This window comes from Oryza glaberrima, chromosome 7, assembly GCF_000147395.1.
Source record: "Oryza glaberrima chromosome 7, OglaRS2, whole genome shotgun sequence".
NCBI classification, from domain to species: domain Eukaryota; kingdom Viridiplantae; phylum Streptophyta; class Magnoliopsida; order Poales; family Poaceae; genus Oryza; species Oryza glaberrima.
Window position 1 is genome coordinate 9,657,835 of NC_068332.1, and position 20,018 is coordinate 9,677,852.

Below are 20,018 nucleotides of genomic sequence, written 5' to 3' on the forward strand. Positions count from 1 at the left end.
CCGACGATCGTCCTCGCCTGGTGCTGCTCCTGATCTAGAAAAACCGGGGGAGCGGAGGGGAAAGTGCTTAGCGGTTGCTTACGGCATGGTAAAAAGAAAGTATAAATAGGGGTGTGTTGGATAGTAAAAAAAATTAATGTGTCTTGGATGCGGACTAGATGAAACGCTAGGTGGCAGGATGAATTAGCAGTAAAAGAATTACGTCAGTACGATGGTGGGGGGTTCGGTAAGAGGCGCGCTACTACTTAGTTTGAGCGCTACGCTCGATATTGATAACATTTTCATAAATTATTTTTGTTTCTATTTTAGATGAAATAAAAAATTTTAAACACTAGTATAATTTAACATACAAGCTTCTAATCCAATGTGGATATGAGATCTGGAGTTATGTCAAACAGATCAGGAGTGTAAATTGGAAAATAATAAAAAGCCAAACATACATGATTACAATTTGGACATTAGATCACTGTGTGTCACTATAATTTTGAACTGATCCGACCTGTGACGACTTTTGCTCTTAGCCTTCAGCTGGTCCACTACACTATGTGGGCCATTGTAATTCTTCCAATCATGGAGCCTCACCTCCTTAAGTCTCTTCAAGTGCTCGACGCCATCAAGAATACTTTCTTTGCCATGGAAATTTATAACTAAGGTTTCGAGCTTTGGCATGGCTCCTTTCTCAAACCCGAAAACTCGTGGCATACCCTCACTAGTAATCAAGAACAACTAACTCTATCAGGACGAGGTGAGTGAGTGACTGAAGCCAGCCTGGAATTTTGTTGATAGTGCCACGGATGTAGAGTACCCGGAGAAACATTGGTGGCGAGGGGAGCTCAAGGAGAAAATTCATGTTGTTTGCCTGAAAACGCATGCCATCCATAAACAACTCGTAGAGACCTTCCTATGGATTTGGCGAGCTCGATGAGAACCTGCTCATTGGAGCAATTGGAGCAATTGATGATGACACCGAGAACTTGCAACTGTACAAGGTCACCGATCTCTCTGGCAAGTTGAACGTCGTCCTTACGGAGTTCGAAACTATATATCTGTTGTAAGACCTTCATTTTCCTAATGTGACGGGGTAGCCTCAGAAGTATTGTTGGGTCATGTCTATTTGTGAAACCCACGCGCTCAAGTTGCTCTAGATCAATCAAGGATTCCGGGACCTTGTTAAGCAATGTTTCATATAACCATAGAGTGTACAAATGATGTAGCTTGTTTATCTGGCTAGGCAATTCTGTTATATCTGTTCCATTCAAGCCTAGGAATTTGAGTAGGAATAATCGACAAACGTGCTTCATATGCTAGTTATGCAAATCCTCACAATCTTGTAGGTCGAGCACCCTCATTAGGGTGAACTCGGATAGTTTATCCAATAGCCTTTGATGACCACTGGGGCGAAAAGTGGTCAATGACCGGATGTGACTCAATTTTGTATTGTCAATGCCATACCCTTGGTCATCACTGTGGATGGACAGACGACGAACACTGCCATATGAATTAGTACCTTGGCATTGGTTTCCTACCAACCTGACAAAGTTGGATTCTAAGGCCTTCGACACAGTAATATAAAGCATCATGTCGTGTACTCGACACTTTGGCTCCTTGCCATAGGGTTCGACACGGGGTGGTTGAATCATATGCCTGCTCACCAGGTCATCAAAGTAGGCTTCTGCAACTTCGATGAGTGTCAGCCCTTGTTGCTCGGAAACTAAGCCCTCGGCAATCCATCTGTACAACAGTCTATTCTTGCCAATATCATAATCTTCAGGGAAAATGCTCAGATACATCATGCAAGCCCTAAGATGATGAGGTGGGTGGTTATAGTTGAGTGTTTTGATCTGTCTCATCCCCTCGAGGGTAGGGTTGTTCTCCATCTGAGAGCCAATTGAGTTGGAAACCCTCGTCCACATCTCTATGCCGTCCGGTGACCTGTAGCCTGCCAAAAGTCTGCCAATGCAGACAATAGCCAGCGGTAGTCCAGTGCATCTTGTTAATATCTTGTGCATTGTTTCTACCAAATGCTGTGGGCAATCTTGTTGAGGGCCAAATACTGCATTAATGAACAATTTCTTGGCATCTTCGAATTGGAGGGGCTTAATTCGATGGATGTAGTAGTCTTCCTCAAGGCTAGGTGAGCTGCACGCCCTGGCAACATGCTCTATCCTAGTGGTGACAATGATTCTGCCGCTGCACTTGTTATCCGGCAGTCTTGATAGTATAGCTTCCCAAGCTGATATGGACCATACATTATCAATCACAATAAGGTACCTGATTAAATCAGTTTTTCTATTCATCAGTCATCTTTTTTCTTATATGTCAAATCACTAACCTTTGCAAATCTAAAAAAAAAAATCCGAATTACCCTGAACTACCATCGTCAACCAAATTATCCCCATGAACTTGAATACCTCATATTCTACACCTCAACTATTCATACATGACAAATAATCCCGCTAAGCAATGTTTTTCACGGTTTTGACTCTAGCTTACTCACGTGCCGCCAATACGATAATCCAGTCAGCAAAGGAAAAAAAAATCCCTGAGCCCACTTGTCATCTGCCACCCTCAAGGCTGTCTCAGAAAGGTTGGCATTATAGATAATATGTGATATATCATGGCATGTACAATTAGCTACATAAATTACAAATATGGCTGTGGATTGTATAAGTACTAGTGATAGTTTATTTTGTTATTTGGATGATTGACAAATAATAAACTAGTTGACTAATAAATAGAAAAAGGACGCCACTACACAGCATGTGGTCTCATGATAGTCTAAACTACTGTCCCAATTATTTTCATAACTAGTACCCTATTCAACTGAGTGCGCTTTCCGAAAGTAGACATGTCTAATTAACATTCATTTTTTTCTCATGTGGGGAGTATGCAAGCATGCAACAACAAAGAAAGATAGTCCTAATAGCTAAACTTCAAATAAACTTTTCTTTCAAATTACATATCCAATCTACAGTCAGATTATACCATTGTATTCTTTGTAATTAAATCTTTATAACAAGATCTTGCATGCTTATATTTTGATGAAAAGGTATATATATGTTGTAAATTACTTTTATTATATACGTAATTTACTTTTATCATATATATAAATTACTTTTTGGACATAAAATGAACAATTTACTTTATTGGTTAGTTCTATAATATGTTGATAAAATTTAATTTCTAGATGAACTTAAGTTTTTACCCCACAATAGATTTACTTTTATTGTCGTGACAAATTACTTTGTTTTTGTAAGTTGCTTCTATAATATATGTAAATTACTTTTAGGTTTTATTGAATTTACTTTTTTACGTCTAAGAAGTAATTTAAAGAAAAATAAAAGTAATTTAGATATATTATAAAAGTAATTTGGATTTTTTTCATAAAAATATAATCATGTAAGATCTTGTTATAAAGATTAAATTGCTATAAACATAACGGTGTAATTAGATCGTAGATCGGATAACTAATTTAAGAGAAAATTTTATTTAAAATATAAGTGGTAGGAATGTATTTTCTACTTGCTTGATGGACTAATGCTATAATTAAGTAGATTCTTCCAGTCATGTGATGCCCCATCACTGGTTACGACTATAACGAGATGCTCTTGATTTAGATTTTATGGTAGAAAAGGTGGTCATTTAATTTCTGAAGTGACTACTTTTTTTAACTTATTCATTAACCACCTACTCTAAGAGATGCTACCTTTCCTAATTTTTTTGACTGTTTTTTCTCTTAAGTTTCTGATTATTTACATCCTAGTTCCATATATATACCCCCTCGCTACCAACCGATCTTCACTAGTAGTAAAAAGATTCATCCGGAGCTGCCATTTCTGATTCCCTTGTTAGGTCCATTGGGCCATCAAAAAGGAATAACATGAATGCTACAAAACAATAACACATGACCGGGTAAAGACAAGTCTGGGCCAGACTGAGTTAACAGTGAGTACTTGGCCTAGGCTGCACTAAGTGATTCCTTCTCGTTCTGTCGGAAAGAAAGGATGTCTAATCGAACATTAATCACACGGGTTAATGAAAAGAAAGTAAGGCAAAACATGCACTTAAGCTCCTTCCATTCACCGAGGAATTTCTTGACAGACAGTGTGTACCATTGCTTCGCTTCATCTCTAAGAGAAAAATAAAACAACTTCCACTTTAGAGTTTCATGTGTCATGCCTACAATGGATAGGTATGAACACACTAGCTCAAAGTCCCGAAGTTCGAGGTACAGGTTTTCACCAATACTACCAGAGAAGGTTTGCTCTCGAATCATGGCTACAAAACCAGGACCAATTTCGTAGCCATCCGAAAGGATTGGTTTTGAAGAACACGATGGCTCACAGAGATTAGCCCGAGGAGTAGAAATGTTTTGAATCGTGGGTTGTTCCATCAAGGAAAGAAATAAAAGATGAAGAAATAAAAATAAAGATACGAGGATGACCTAGACTCGGATAAATTAGCAAACGTTCCCCGGCAACGGCGCCATAAATGCTTCATGGTATTTCTTACGCCCGCAGATAAATCCGCAAGCGCATGGAATACCGCTGTAGCACTTCACCTTCGGGTGACTCCAAAAGGATATCGAACTCAGGGAACGTGTGTAATCTACCGAAGGCTAAGACGATCCAAGGACAACAACTATGGGTAGGCTAGCTAGGTTAGAGAGGAATTTCTATGTGCTTTAATTATCTAAGCTAAGTAAATGTAATTTTCTATCTGTTGCTTCGGGCACTAATCCCTGCTAGTCTGCCAGCGTGGTTCCGGCTATAGCTCTATGATGTACCCGAACATGGAGGGTTACTGGGACGGGATTCAGGGCTGTCACTACCTGCCGTCTGCCTCTAACAACTCCGTGGGATACACAACAAACAAAGGTAATCTCTTATCTAGACACAACGCCTAAGTTATTAATTACTACTCTAATACTTGCGCAGGAACTTCCTTCTTTATCCAGAGTCCTAGTATTAGAGCACTTAGTACGAATACTAAACAATGAACCTACAGGGTCGCACGCTTAATGGGCCGGAATAAGAGGATTGGATGGAGATCCAATATGAGCTTAATTCGGATAGGGATCCGAATAGGAGTCCTACGGGCCTTGGAGGCCCGAGTGATGGATCCTATATATTCGTGAGGGGTGTGACCAGCAGAGGAATTGTATCACGTGAGAAACCCTAGCTGTCACTTCCCTCCCCGAGCAAAACCCTAGCCGCGCGCGGGTGCTAGCACATCTGCACGTGGCGTTCCGTCCATGTACATGTGGATACCAGTAGAGGCGCCGCTAGTTTGCGGTGCTGATCGGCGTGGGAGTACGGCGAGGAGAACGCACGAGGAGGAGAAGGTCGAGCCGGTGCGATCGACTACTTCCTCTACATCGACGCGCGCTACTTCGTGATAGTTCCTTCGACTTCTCAGCGTCTTCTTCCGCTTCGCAGCGTGTCGAGTGGTAATGATCTACGATCTAATACTTGCATGGTTCCTGGTTTACGCGATAGAAAATTTTGATTTATGCTATCGTAGCCTACGCGTATCCCAACACTTCATAGTAGAGCTTGCCATCGTCAGCAACCTTCGACGACGCTGACAGGATATTTTTTTAAGTGGAAGCGCGGCAAGAGGCTTGCCGATTATATTAGAAGAGTTGAAAATATAGTTTTAGCTAGGGGAGCGATTACAGCAATATCTTAAGCACAAACACGAGCCGATAAGCCCGGCCCCTGCGACAACTGTGACATAGTAAATTACGGAGGTTTGAACACCAACTGTTGCTCATGAATATCGTCCAGGATGAAATTTGCTGTCATTTGCCAATTTGGCGCCAACTGTTTCTCAATTTGCCAATTTGACCGGGAAGAAGGATTTTAGGTTCGGCCGAACCCATCCACGTGTACGCTCCTGATTTCATCCCAATGATAGTTGGAGGGCATTTAGGACATTTCCCATATATGTAACCGTCATATTTGGAGCCTATAAATAGAGCTCCTCTCCCTCACTTCACTCACACACAACTTTGAGCTCGACATATTTCACTCACACACAACTTATTTCACTTCACTCACACACAACTTAGTATGCTGACAGGATGTTCGACGTTCGTCGAATGCCTAGCTTGGTTGAGGTCGACATGTGTCACGCCTAGAAATTCACTAGTAATTTCCGAACTCATTTGTGCATAAAATCCTCATCCAGGAATCAGCCGAGGTACACAAACTGACAATTTAATATACATATTTATTAATAATACGACGTTACATACTTACAAAAGAATAGAGAAAACAGCAGCGGAATTACGGTCTAGCGAAGCTCCGGCTCCACTCCCACAGGTAGCTCAACTGGGGTATAAGCCAAACGTCTTCTCCTTTGCAACTTGTCTTCAACTGAGGTTTGATGGATTATTGCAAGGTGAGTATATGACATACTCAGCAAGCCACACAGCAAATAAGCAAGTGCACAAGGATACCAAAGGGAGGCATAATATAGAGCTTATTTGCAAAAGTAGCATTTAGCAAACAGTTAAGAATTGTAAAACAGTAGAGTAATTAATCATCAATATTAATCAACGCTGAAGAGCACACCCATGCTGCACAGGCCCAACCATCCTGAACAACCATACCCGGCTGTACAGATCTATCTCCAAACCAGGAATGTACCATTCCAAACCAGGAGCTAATCAAATTATTACCAATTATAGCATCGTTTATTATGGTGAGAAGTGTGAGACTAATCACGAAAGACATTGTTAGACCCGCCCATAACCGCGGGCATGGCTATTCGAATAGTTTTACTCTAGCCAGAGGTGTACCACTGTACTCACAAGACACAGCCCCACAACATGTCACCATGGGCCTCAATACCACCACGGTACCTCGGAAAGGAGCTGTGACAGTGCCCTTCGCACAACACAATCCACCACAGCGCACCATTCTCGGATCATAATCACCCCCTTATATAACAAGGCATGGACTCCCCAGCGACCCCCGTGGGCTTATCTCCACCACTTCTCAGTCTGGTGCCCCGCAATGAACCATGCTATACAAAAGGTAAAGCCGTTGCCCATGCTGGCTTGTGGTTGGCACGGTTAATGTTTCACAACCGAAACTCGTGAACCGGTCCTTAATTGTCATGAGCACGACCATCAAAACCATGTGCTCACAACCCACCATTATCAAGTTTTAGTTGGCAATTAATTAATTAACCAATCACGATTAGCCATCGTGAGCTACCTTTACCATGTACATCATTAAGTAACAGTGAAACATTAGTTATCCCACTGCTATACTAATGTTTCTAAGCATGGCTAAGCAATTATATCTAATACATCTAGTTGAACCAATATATAAATCCAACAAGTCAAATTATAACCCAAGTTAATTAAGAAATAGGGTAATCAATGCAAATTGGCCATAACAAAGGAACAGGTTCACACTACCCGGTGACATTCGAAAATAAATGTACAGTTGAAATAAATAGATAATTTAAATATAGGATCAAGATGCTCAAACGAATAGTGTACGGGCTTCGGCTTGGCGCTGCGATGCCGACGACGGCCTCGGGGTGAACCGGCGACGACCGCAACAGCGAGGAGGCTCGGCCGGAGATCATACCGAGGCGGCAAACTCGGCCTTCACGGCGACGACGGGCTTCCCGGGGTCTTCGGCTTCGGGAAGATGGCTGTCGGGCTTCTTCTCCTTCTTGTGAATCCAACGGTGGCAGCGGCGACCAAATGCAACGATGGACGACGACGAACGGCGCGGCTGGAGCGGCGGCCGGCGCTTGCAGAGAGAAGGAGAGCGCGGGGAGAGCGATTCCGGCGACGGCGGAAGATGGGACTTGTGGGGATAGGTAGAGGATGACGAGGGGGTCCTTTATATAGCCATGGGAGCCTGGAATCGAGCCCACATCGACGGGAAAAACTCGGGAAAGTTTAGATCTTCGCCGGAAAAAGGAAAGATTGAACCGCGAAATTGGAAACGATTTCCATAGAAATATTTGGGGATTTCTTGGGGAAATTGTAGAGGAGATTAAGAGGATTCCATTCCCGCAACTACTTTGGAAAGAGGAGCAACGAGGAGGTCGGATTTTGGAGGGGATCGGCGGCAACAGGACACGGCACGGCTGGCTCGGCTCTGTCCAAAGCTGGAAGATGGACAGTGCTGCTTGGGGAGGAAAACTAGACTTTGGCTGGGATGAGAGGAAGGAAGAGAGAAGAGACTTGGGCTGACTTTCGGCCCAAATCCAAAAGAAGGATTTTAAAACATTTTCTATTTAAATTATTCATGAAATGCAATTCCATTTATTAAAAATACTTCCTTTGCTCAAATAAATTCCAAAAAAATCTAGGAACTATAGAAACAAGAGAAGTATTTAATAAAATTTTATCTAGCCCACTTTTATATTGATATTTGGAGAATTAAAATTGGATATTCTCTTTTAGACTTTTAAGACCATTTCTAATAATTCCTTTTAAACAACAATTTATAATTTAAGGATTTTTAAACAAGAAAAACGTTTAACATAACTATAATTATTAGATCATTAATTGATTAATTTAATGATTAACTAATTACTGAAATATTCTTTGTATTATTAAAATTAGGAATTGAGCTCTGAAAAATTCGAGAAAATTCCAGAGAGTATAATTAATCATGGAGAATTTACTAAAAATTAAATCCAGCCATGCTTTATATTTAGGAAATTTTATTTCTCACATTTAACTTCACTTGTAAATTAATGAACATTTAATATAAATTCTATTAATAATTTATTAAATAATTTATAAATCCTGAAACGAAAATTCAGGCTGTGACAACATGAACTCTGTCAAGTAATGTTGCAGCACTCTCTCTGCAGCCTTCTTAGGGGGGGCCTAGATCTTCAACCGTCACGTACTTCGACGATGAAGGAGACGATATCTCGACTGACATATTCTCGTTGAGGACAAAAGGGTCTCTGAAGAGGTCGGCACCGGCTCCTCGGACCTGGATCCAGCTCTTAGGTAGAGGAAGGAGTAGCCATCAAATGTGTCAATGTACTCCCTGAATGTACCACCGGTTGTCTCCGCTAGTGTGATCTGTTTTGGTCCAAAGAGGATGAATGTTGAAGTGGATAGCATTGTGGATAGTACATTCCTCCTGGGAACTGCAAAACTATTTAGTTTGGTTGCAGTTTCCAAAAGAAAAAAAATGATTTATGATGACATATAGTTGTAGTGATCAAGGCAAGGATAATCACATTCATAATTCTAAAATTTTGGGATAGCTTCATTTTGTACTGAAGCCAATTTGAAAAAAATGTAGATACAAGCAAGCACAAGCAAAGTTTCAGACACAGCAGGACCGCCGTGTGCGTTGCCCCTTAGATTTCACTTGGGGTTTTATATCTATCTTACTTTATTACTATTGTATATTTGATATGACATGGTAGGATAGATCCCCTCAGAAAAATTAAGTGTAATTTATGCTCTTCCAATAATTGCACCTATTACGGTTGTGATCATAAGTGATGGGTTTGCCATAGCAAAGTGTCACTTTTTATCATGATAAAATAGGATAGATGTCGGACATCTATATGCGGAGATTATTGGTTTACTTGACAAGGTTGTCAAAATGGTTTTGGACCTTGGGGCATAGGTTGGGTTGGACATGGAGATGTCACCCCAACAGCACAAGAGTCACATATGATGTGATTAGCAAGGTGTTGCTTACCTATTTTGATAGTTGTTTAGGTGTGATGCCAAAACTCACTAGACACTAATAAAATGAGGATCTTGACTCACTATGTTACTAGAGGGAATTTTGTTTCACAATACATAGTGGGAGTATCTTTTGTTAAATTGTTTAATGAAAGGTTAAATGTAAACATGGTGCTGATTTTGCATACATATATTTCTATTGTAGATCATGGCAGCTCCTGCACCATCCAATTTTAACTTGCGGTCTATTCTTGAGAAAGAGAAGATGACTAGAACAAACTTCATGGATTGATATCGCAACCTGAGAATTGTTCTCAGGCAAGAACACAAAGAGTTTGTGCTTACAGAGCCTTTTCCAGCTAACTTGCCCAACAATGCTCCTGCTGCTCAATGTAGGGAGTATGAAAAGCGATGCAATGATTATCTTGATATAAGTTGTCTCATGCTTGCTACTATGTCCCCTGAGCTTCAAAGACAATATGAGGCATTAGATGCTCATGCGATAATCACGGGACTACGTAACATGTTTGAGGACCAAGCAAGAGCTGAGAGGTTTAATACCTCAAAGTCCTTGTTTGCGTGCAGGCTTGTAGAAGGTAATCCAGTGAGCCCACATGTGATCAAAATGATTGGTTACACCGAGAGTCTAGATAAGCTTGGTTTTCCCCTCAGCCGAGAGTTGGCTACTGATTTGATTCTCCAGTCGCTCCCTCCTAGCTTTGAGTCGTTCATAATGAATTTTCAACATGAACAACCTGAACAGGACCTTGGCAGAATTGCATGGGATGCTAAAGACTGCCGAGGAAAGCATTAAGAAAAACTCCAACCATGTGATGGTTATGCATAAGCGCAAGCCCAACAACAAGAAGAGTGGTCAAAAGAGAAAGCTAAACTCTGATGAGATCATGAGTACTAGCAACTCTAAGACCAAGGTTCAAAAGAAAGGGCCTGCTAAGGATGCAAAGTGCTTCTTTTGCAAGGAGACAGGTCATTGAAAGAGAAACTGTAAGAAATACCTAGAGCAGCTCAAGCAGAAGCAACAGGATGGAAAGAGTTCCACCTCAGGTATTAATGTTGTAGAAATTAATCTTGCTACTTCCTCTACTAATTCTTGGGTATTTGATACCGGGTCAGTTGCTTACATATGCAAATCGTTGCAGGGGCTGAAAAGAAGTAGGAGCTTAGCAAGAGGTGAAGTGGACATTCGTGTGGGCAATGGAGCAAGAGTTGCTGCTGTTGCGGTCGGCACTATGCCATTATCTTTACCGTCATGATTAGTTTTGGAGTTAAATAATTGTTATTGCATTCCAGCTTTGTATAAGAACGTTATCTCTGCTTCTTGTTTGCAAGCAGGGGGTTATGGTTTTAGATCTGTGGACAATGGTTGTTCAGTCTATTATAATGACATTTTTCTATTTCCATGCACCCATGATGAATGGCTTATACATTGTGAATCTTGATGGATGTTCAGTCTATAACATTAATGCAAAAAGGCAACGTCCTAATGATTTGAATCACACTTTTATTTAGCATTGTCGCTTGGGTCATATAAATGAGAAACGCATGGAGAAGCTTCAAAGAGATGGACTTCTACACTCGTTTGATTTTGAATCATTTGAGACATGTGAATCTTGTTTACTTGGCAAAATGACAAAGGCACCTTTCACGGGTCAAAGTGAAAGGGCAAGTGAACAATTGGCACTAGTACATACTGATGTATGTGGACCAATGAGCTCAATTGCCAGAGGTGGTTTTGGGTACTTTATTACTTTTACCGATGACTTTAGTAGATATGGTTATGTCTACTTAATGAGACATAAGTCTGAGTCCTTTGAAAAGTTCAAGGAATTTTAGAATGAGGTACAAAATCATTTGGGCAAGACAATCAAGTATCTACGATCTGATTGTGGTGGAGAGTTCTTGAGCCTTGAATTTGGTAATCATCTAAAGGAGTGTGGAATTGTTCCACAACTCACTCCGCCAGGAACACCTCAGTGGAATGGGGTGTCTGAACGGAGGAATCGTACATTGTTGGACATGGTGCGATCAATGATGAGCCAAACTAATCTGCCGCTAAGCTTTTGGGGTTACGCTCTAAAGACAGCTGCGTTCACACTAAACAGGGTTCCATCAAAATCAGTGGATAAGACACCGTATGAGATATGGATAGGGAAGCATCCCAGTTTGTCTTTCCTAAAGATTTGGGGCTGTGAGGTCTATGTAAAACGTTTGCAATCCGACAAACTCACAACTAAATTAGATAAATGCTTCTTTGTGGGGTATCCTAAGGAAACGAAAGGATATTATTTTTATAATCAGGAAGAGGGCAAAGTGTTTGTCGCCCGACACGGTGTTTTCTTGGAAAAAGAGTTTATTTCAAGAAAGGATAATGGGAGCATGGTGCGACTTGAAGAAATTCAGGAAACACCGGAAAACGCTTCAACGTCCACACAACCACAACAAGCTGAGCAAGATGTTGTTCAACAGGTTGAACAAGTTGTTGTTGAACCAGTTGTGGAAGTACCAGCTTCACGAAGGTCCGAAAGGATACGGCGTACACCTGCGAGGTATGCGTTGTTAACTACAGGACAACGTGATATATTGTTGTTAGACAACGATGAACCTACTACCTATGAGGAAGCAATGGTGGGACCAGACTCTGAGAAATGGCTTGGAGCCATGAAATCCGAAATAGAATCCATGCATGTCAATCAAGTTTGGAACTTGGTTGATCCACCTGATGGTGTAAAAGCCATTGAGTGCAAATGGGTCTTTAAGAAAAAGACAGATGTAGATGGAAATGTTCACATCTACAAGGCATGATTGGTGGCAAAAGGTTTCAGACAAATTCAAGGTGTTGATTATGATGAAACTTTCTCGCCAGTCGCCATGCTAAAATCTATTCGGATTGTTTTAGCAATTTCTGCCTATTTCGATTATGAGATATGGAAAATGGATGTCAAAACAACTTCCCTCAATGGAAATCTCGATGAGGATGTGTACATGACACAACCCAAGGGATTCGTTGATCCACAATCAGCTAAAAAGATATAAAAATTGCAGAAATCCATTTATGGGTTGAAGCAAGCATCTCGGAGTTGGAATATTCGTTTTGACGAAGTAGTCAAGGCGTTGGGCTTTGTCAAAAATGAAGAAGAGCCTTGTGTATACAAGAAGATTAGGGGGAGCGCACTGGTGTTTCTAATCCTATATGTAGATGACATATTATTGATTGGGAATGATATTCCTATGCTTGAATCCGTTAAGACATCGTTGAAAAATAGTTTTTCAATGAAGGACTTAGGGGAAGCAGCATATATTCTGGGCATAAGGATCTATAGAGATAGATCAAAGGGGCTAATTGGATTAAGCCAGAGTACATACATTGACAAGGTGTTGAAGAGGTTCAACATGCAAGATTCTAAGAAAGGTTTCTTACCGATGTCACATGTCATTAATCTTGGCAAGAATTAGTGTCCTCAAACGACTGATGAGCGAAACAAGATGAGTGTGATTCCATATGCCTCGGCAATCGGATCCATTATATATGCTATGCTATGTACACGTCCAGATGTTTCATATGCACTTAGTGCAACAAGCCGATACCAATCAGATCCAGGTAAGAGTCACTGGAGAGCTGTAAAGAATATCCTAAAGTACTTGAGAAGAACTAAGGATATGTTCCTAGTCTATGGAGGACAGGAAGAGCTCGTTGTAAATGGTTACACTGACGCATGCTTCCAAACCGACAAAGATGATTTTATATCGCAGTCTGGATTTGTATTCTGCCTGAATGGAGGCGCTATGAGTTGGAAGAGTTCCAAGCAAGATACAGTGGCTGATTCTACAACAGAAGCCGAATACATTGCCGCTTCTGAAGCAGCAAAGGAGGCTGTTTGGATAAAGAAATTTGTTTCTCAACTAGGTGTGATGACTAGTGCTTCTAGCCCTATGGACCTCTATTGCGATAATAGTGGTGCCATTGCGCAAGCCAAGGAGCCTAGATCGCATCAAAAGTCCAAACGCATTTTACGGCGGTATCACCTCATTCGCGAGATAGTGGGTAGAGGAGATGTGAAGATATGCAAAATACATACGGATTTGAGTGTTCCAGATTCGTTGACAAAGCCACTCCCTCAGCCTAAGCATGAGGCACACACTAGGGCAATGGGTACAAGATACGTTCATGATTGACTCTAGTGCAAGTGGGAGACTATTAGTGATATGCCCTAGAGGCAATCATAGAGATGATTGTATCACACACTATGTTTACATATTTATCCGACTTTGTTCCTTGAAATGGATAAACTCATTATTGGTTAATGAATATGTGATTCTTTCATGAGACTCTTTATGTTGTGTGTTGCTATTTCTAAAGGATCCCTAATCAAATATCATATGTGGAACAAATATGTTTAGATAATCAGCACATGTATTAATTGATGATCATGTCTCATGGATCATGGTATAGAGATACCAAATTAATAATGTGGACACATGTTGGTGAACATGTTGTTGGATAGACCCAACATGAGACACTGCAAGAGCCATATGTGTTGTGTCATCACTGATCTCATTTAGTGTTGGTGTTGAATCCGTAGACCTGTGATTATAATGGTTCCCAACATGTGTAGTAGCTTACTTAGGGACTGCTAAATGCTACTCCGTAATTGGGTAGTTATAAAAGTAGTTTTCGGGTATGCTATGATACATGTAGTGAGATATGAATAATCAAAATGGGATTTGCCCCTCCTATGGAGAGATATCTCTGGGCCCCTCGATGTTGTAGATTATGGAAGTGCATGGCCATGCCAAAGGTGATTGAGGAGTCAATCACAAGTTATATAATCTATCAACAGGTTCGAGTGAATGATTGAGCTATTAGAGGATGGCACATATCTAGCCTTGAGCTTAATCGATATCGTGAGGCAAAGGGGTTCATACAAGTATACATCAGAGGTTCAGCCGATATGATCTTTATGTATGCCCGGTGGGTCAATACGTTCTGCTAGGGGCCGCTGTTGGTGCGTGGACCGAAAAGGAGTTTTCGGGTTACAGCCGAGTATATATGAACCTACAGGGTTGCACGCTTAATGGGCCGAAATAAGGGGATTGGATGGAGATCCAATATGAGCTTAATTCGGACAGGGATCCGAATAGGAGTCCTACGGGCCTTGAGGCCCGAGTAATGGATCCTATATATTCGTGAGGGGTGTGACCGGCAGAGGAACTGTATCACGTGAGAAACCCTAGCCGTCACTTCCCTCCCCGAGCAAAACCCTAGCCGCGCGCGGGTGCTAGCACATCTGCACGTGGCGTTCCGTCCCTGTACATGTGGATACCAGTAGAGGCGCTGCTAGTTTGCGGTGCTGATCGGCGTGGGAGTACGGCGAGAAGAACGCACGAGGAGGAGAAGGTCGAGCCGGTGCGATCGACTACTTCCTCTACATTGACGCAAGCTACTTCGCGAGAGTTCCTTCGACTTCTCAGCGTCTTCTTCCGCTGCGCAGCGCGTCAAGTGGTAACGATCTATGATCTAATACTTGCATGGTTCCTGGTTTACGCGATAGAAAATTTTGATTTATGCTATCGTAGCCTACGCGTATCCCAACACTTCATAGTAGAGCTTGCCATCGTCAGCAACCTTCGACGACGCTGACAGGATTTTTTTTAAGTGGAAGCGCGGCAAGAGGCTTGCCGATTATATTAGAAGAGTAGAAAATATAGTTTTAGCTAGGGGAGCGATTACAGCAGTATCTTAAGCACAAACACGAGCCGATAAGCCCGGCCCCTGTCACAACAGTGACATAGTAAATTACGGAGGTTTGAACGCCAACTATTGCTCATGAATATCATCCAGGATTAAATTTGCTGTCATTTGCCAATTTGGCGCCAACCGTTGCTCAATTTGCCAATTTGGCAGGGAGGAAGGTTTTTGGGTTAGGCCGAACCCATCTTGAGGCCGTTGATCACCATCTTCCACGTGTACGCTCCTGATTTCATCCCAATGACGGTTGGAGGGCATGTAGGACATTTCCCATATATGTAACCGTCATATTTGGAGCCTATAAATAGAGCTCCTCTCCCTCACTTCACTCACACACAACTTTGAGCTCGACATATTTCACTCACACACAACTTATTTCACTTCACTGACACACAACTTAGTATGCTGACAGGATGTTCGACGTTCGTCGAACGCCTAGCTTGGTTGAGGTCGACATGAACTCTGTCAAGTAATGTTGCAGCACTCTCTCTGCAGCCTTCTTAGGGGGGGCCTAGATCTTCAACCGTCACGTACTTCGACGATGAAGGAGACGATATCTCGACTGACATATTCTCGTTGAGGACAAAAGGGTCTCTGAAGAGGTCGGCACCGGCTCCTTGGACCTGGATCCAGCTCTTAGGTAGAGGAAGGAGTAGCCATCAAATGTGTCAATGTACTCCCTGAATGTACCACCGGTTGTCTCCGCTAGTGTGATCTGTTTTGGTCCAAAGAGGATGAATGTTGAAGTGGATAGCATTGTGGATAGTACATTCCTCCTGGGAACTGCAAAACTATTTAGTTTGGTTGCAGTTTCCAAAAGAAAAAAAATGATTTATGATGACATATAGTTGTAGTGATCAAGGCAAGGATAATCACATTCATAATTCTAAAATTTTGGGATAGCTTCATTTTGTACTGAAGCCAATTTGAAAAAAATGTAGATACAAGCAAGCACAAGCAAAGTTTCAGACACAGCACCGACAAGGTTCTAGACAAGCTACTACATGGTACGGTACAACAGTTCAACTGTTTACTCTCGGCATTTTTAATATGCAGTAATTAAAACATGTAGCTGTTGTAGCTAGTACGAAAAATTCAAAATGCACCTTGCTTCTGACAGGCATTGTATTGTGACATGTCATATCACCAATCTTCTTCTGAGTTTGCTTTCTCGTAAACACAGGAGGACTGCGCTTCATTCTATTAAGAAAAAGAAGTATGAAAAAACTGTACAACAGAGAGATCCAAAGGACCCCTCTAGAGCCACCAAAAAGAAAAAAAACATCTTAGCATTGCCACCATTGCTTAAAGATAACCAATGTTAATTGTTTCCACCAATCCTATCCTACACAACAGTGTGCAAAATCATTGGAGGAAGTATGTAAGAAAATAGTATGCATAACTGAATACTCCCTCCGTTTCTAAATATTTGACACCGGTGATTTTTTAAATATGTTTGACCGTTCGTCTTATTCAAAAAACATATTTAAAAAATATTTAAAAAATTCAACGGCGTCAAATATTTAGAAACGGAGAGAGTAAGTTTCCCACCGAACCACGCTAGATGGAAACTCTAAGATTATGGTTCAACCGTTTGAACATTTGAATAAAGGTTATACAAGATATTCAACACTAGGGTGTAGGGTAACACAGAAACTGTCACAGTACAGCGTGCATCTTCCGATGTACAGACTAACACAGAAGGCGTCGCGATACGCCTAATGGAGTCTTGCTCTTGAGCATCGGCTTTTAAACATGTAGGCTCTTCCTTTGACGAACACAAAAATATCTCGATGATAATCAGTCTACTTACATGGGCCTTATGGAAAACAAGAAACAAAGCTTGTTTTGAACATATTCTGCCTGTTGATCCTATAGAAACTGTGTATGTAGCATGTAATTGGATTGAGAACTGGGCTGTTTTGCAGAAGTTGGAAGCAAATCGAAGAAGGTTGCTGCTGGGAGCCATACTCATAAAGCAAGTGGCAAGTGAGGTCTTTAGCTCAAGACATGGATGGAGACTGTGTGCCAGACGACTGGAGATGTGAAGAGTGTGGCGCTTTTGCTATCCCTGTTTTAAGCCTGAAGATGGTGTAGCATGGCCTTTCTGTTCTTGCTGTCTTCCGATCTTTTGTTAGCAGTCTTTTGTTACTAAAAAAGTTGTCCCTGGCTCGGGGTAGATGTTTAGGCTGTTCTGAACAGTCTTAGTTCTATTTCGATCTCTCCTTTTACTGTTTTCTGCTGTAAGACTTTTGTAGAGACCTTTGTCATTTCTGTTAATGGAAATGGAGGCTTCCAGCCCTAGTTCAAAAAAAAAAAAAGTCTAACTGATGAGCTATAACAGCCAGCAATAACATGTTAATCCCAATCGAGTAGGCTATATATGTTGTTTATATCCTTTTGCATCTGCAAATTTAGAACAAGTACTATAAAGTTTCAAATTTCAGAACAAGTGGTAGTACGAATTCAGATCTCAGAGAACTCAGAACAAGTGCTAGTATTCAGATTTCAGTGCTACAGCCATTTCAGAGAAGTGAAAATATCCATTTCAGACAATTTATACTACAGCCATTGTTCTGGGAAATGTCAAAAATTGAAAACCAAATTTATACTATATTGAAAACCCAATTTCAGAACAAGCACTACTACAGTCTCATATTTCAGAACAATCTACAGCAGTTTCTGAACTTATATGCATGTGTAGGCAGTATATTAGATCATCTGTATCAGAGCATACGGTCTAAATCAAGAGTAGAGCAATTTTTTACTATGTAGGTCAGATTGTACAGCTACAGCTCTTCAAAACAACTCATGGATTAATTCAAAAATATACTAGGGCTGATTTCAGAATTTAAGTATTGTACAACCCACAATTCAGTACTGTACTTCCTATAAAAGAAGAATTTATCACAGCAATTTCAGAATCAAGACTTGACAAAATTTTAGAGAATTTATATTACAGCCAAAGTCTACAGCAAAAATGTCAGAGCATTTCAGAGAATTTATATCCAGGCATGTATCTACAAACTCAGATTTCAGAAAAAAAAATGTCAGAGGATTTATATTACTTATGGACCAACTGCACAAAGTCTACAGCAAAAATTCATTCATTATTTCATGTAGTAAATTAGAATGTGAATCCATGTCAATGTATATCAGATTTCATATACAACATATCAGATTTCAGAACAGGAGATATCTCTGTTTTGTTTTCAGCATTTTCATAAAAAAAAATCAACATGTGCAATAACAGCTAGATTGACATAAAATAAAGCAATAACAGAGTTTATGCATCACTGCATTTGCAGAATCCATTTTTCACCTCTTAAACATACAGCAAATCCATCCAGTTTGTCCAATTTCTATCACTCCCAAAACTCAATTTATATCCCCATAATCCAAGATCATCCATGCCATGAATTCATTCTGCCAAATGTCTAAAATATCCCCAAAATTCAGAGGCAACAGCATACTCATCAAGGTCCCAGGCATTTCACCAAAACAGGCTTGCATGCTCATCAAGGTCCCAGGCATTTCATCAAACATTTGGATAAGGCAGCACAAGGCATAAGGCAGCACAACTTATTATCAAATTCTGTACAAAATTTGTACTATAGTCAATTCAAATTTCAGTAACAGGAGATATCTCTGTTTGGTTTTCAGAACTGTTTTGGGTTCATCCCATTTCAATTACCCCCAGTTTGCAGCATCCAGGACAAAAGGATGTATGAGTGGCGGCGGCTTACCTGGACATGAGGAGGTCGGAGGAGGCGTGGCAGCATGCAGCCGTGGTGGAGAGGAGGTCGAGGAGGGTGGCGGACATATAAATGGCCGATATGAAAAACCTTTTTTCTAGTAGTGAAATAATGTGATAACTGTAATAATGAGCAGTGAGCCGAGCATTGAACAGCCCCGAGGGAAAAATGCAACTATTACTAGCTGCAAGTTGTTTAAAAAAAATACTAGCTGCATAGTTCCCTTTCTTTACCTTTAGGGGTTGTATTTTCTCCTACTCTATTCAATGAAAAGGCACACCTGTGCTGTTTTCCGTTCAAAAAAAAAAAAAACTAGCTGCAAGAACACATGTACATCGCTCATTCAATCAAATTCAATTTTGAGATTCTTATATATATAATAAAATACGTTACTAGTTAAAGCTTCAACAAACACATCACATATTCAGAGAAGCTGAAATTCAGAGTTCAAAATGGATGGGCATTACAGGGATGCAAAAATTCAGCAATTTCAGAAGCATCAAAGTGAAGAGAACGGGTATAGGAGCCAATAAACTGTTCTGTAGTTCACATAATGTTCACAGCAACATTTTCAGGAACATAGCAACATAGAATAATCTGGCTGCAATAATACTACCTCTTTCCCTAAATGTTTGACGCCGTTGACTTTTTAAAACATGTTTGACCGTTCGTCTTATTCAAAAACTTTTGTGAAATATGTAAAACTATATGTATACATAAAAGTATATTTAACAATAAATCAAATGATAGGAAAAGAATTAATAATTACTTAAATTTTTTGAATAAAACGAACGGTCAAACA

At 40.7% G+C, this 20,018-nt stretch overlaps 1 pseudogene; it reads right to left on the reverse strand.

Moving 5' to 3' along the window:
- Positions 1–444: 444 nt before the first annotated feature.
- On the reverse strand, positions 445–19,284 carry LOC127780166 (disease resistance protein Pik-2-like; annotated as a pseudogene).
- Between the last annotated feature and the right edge of the window lie 734 nt (positions 19,285–20,018).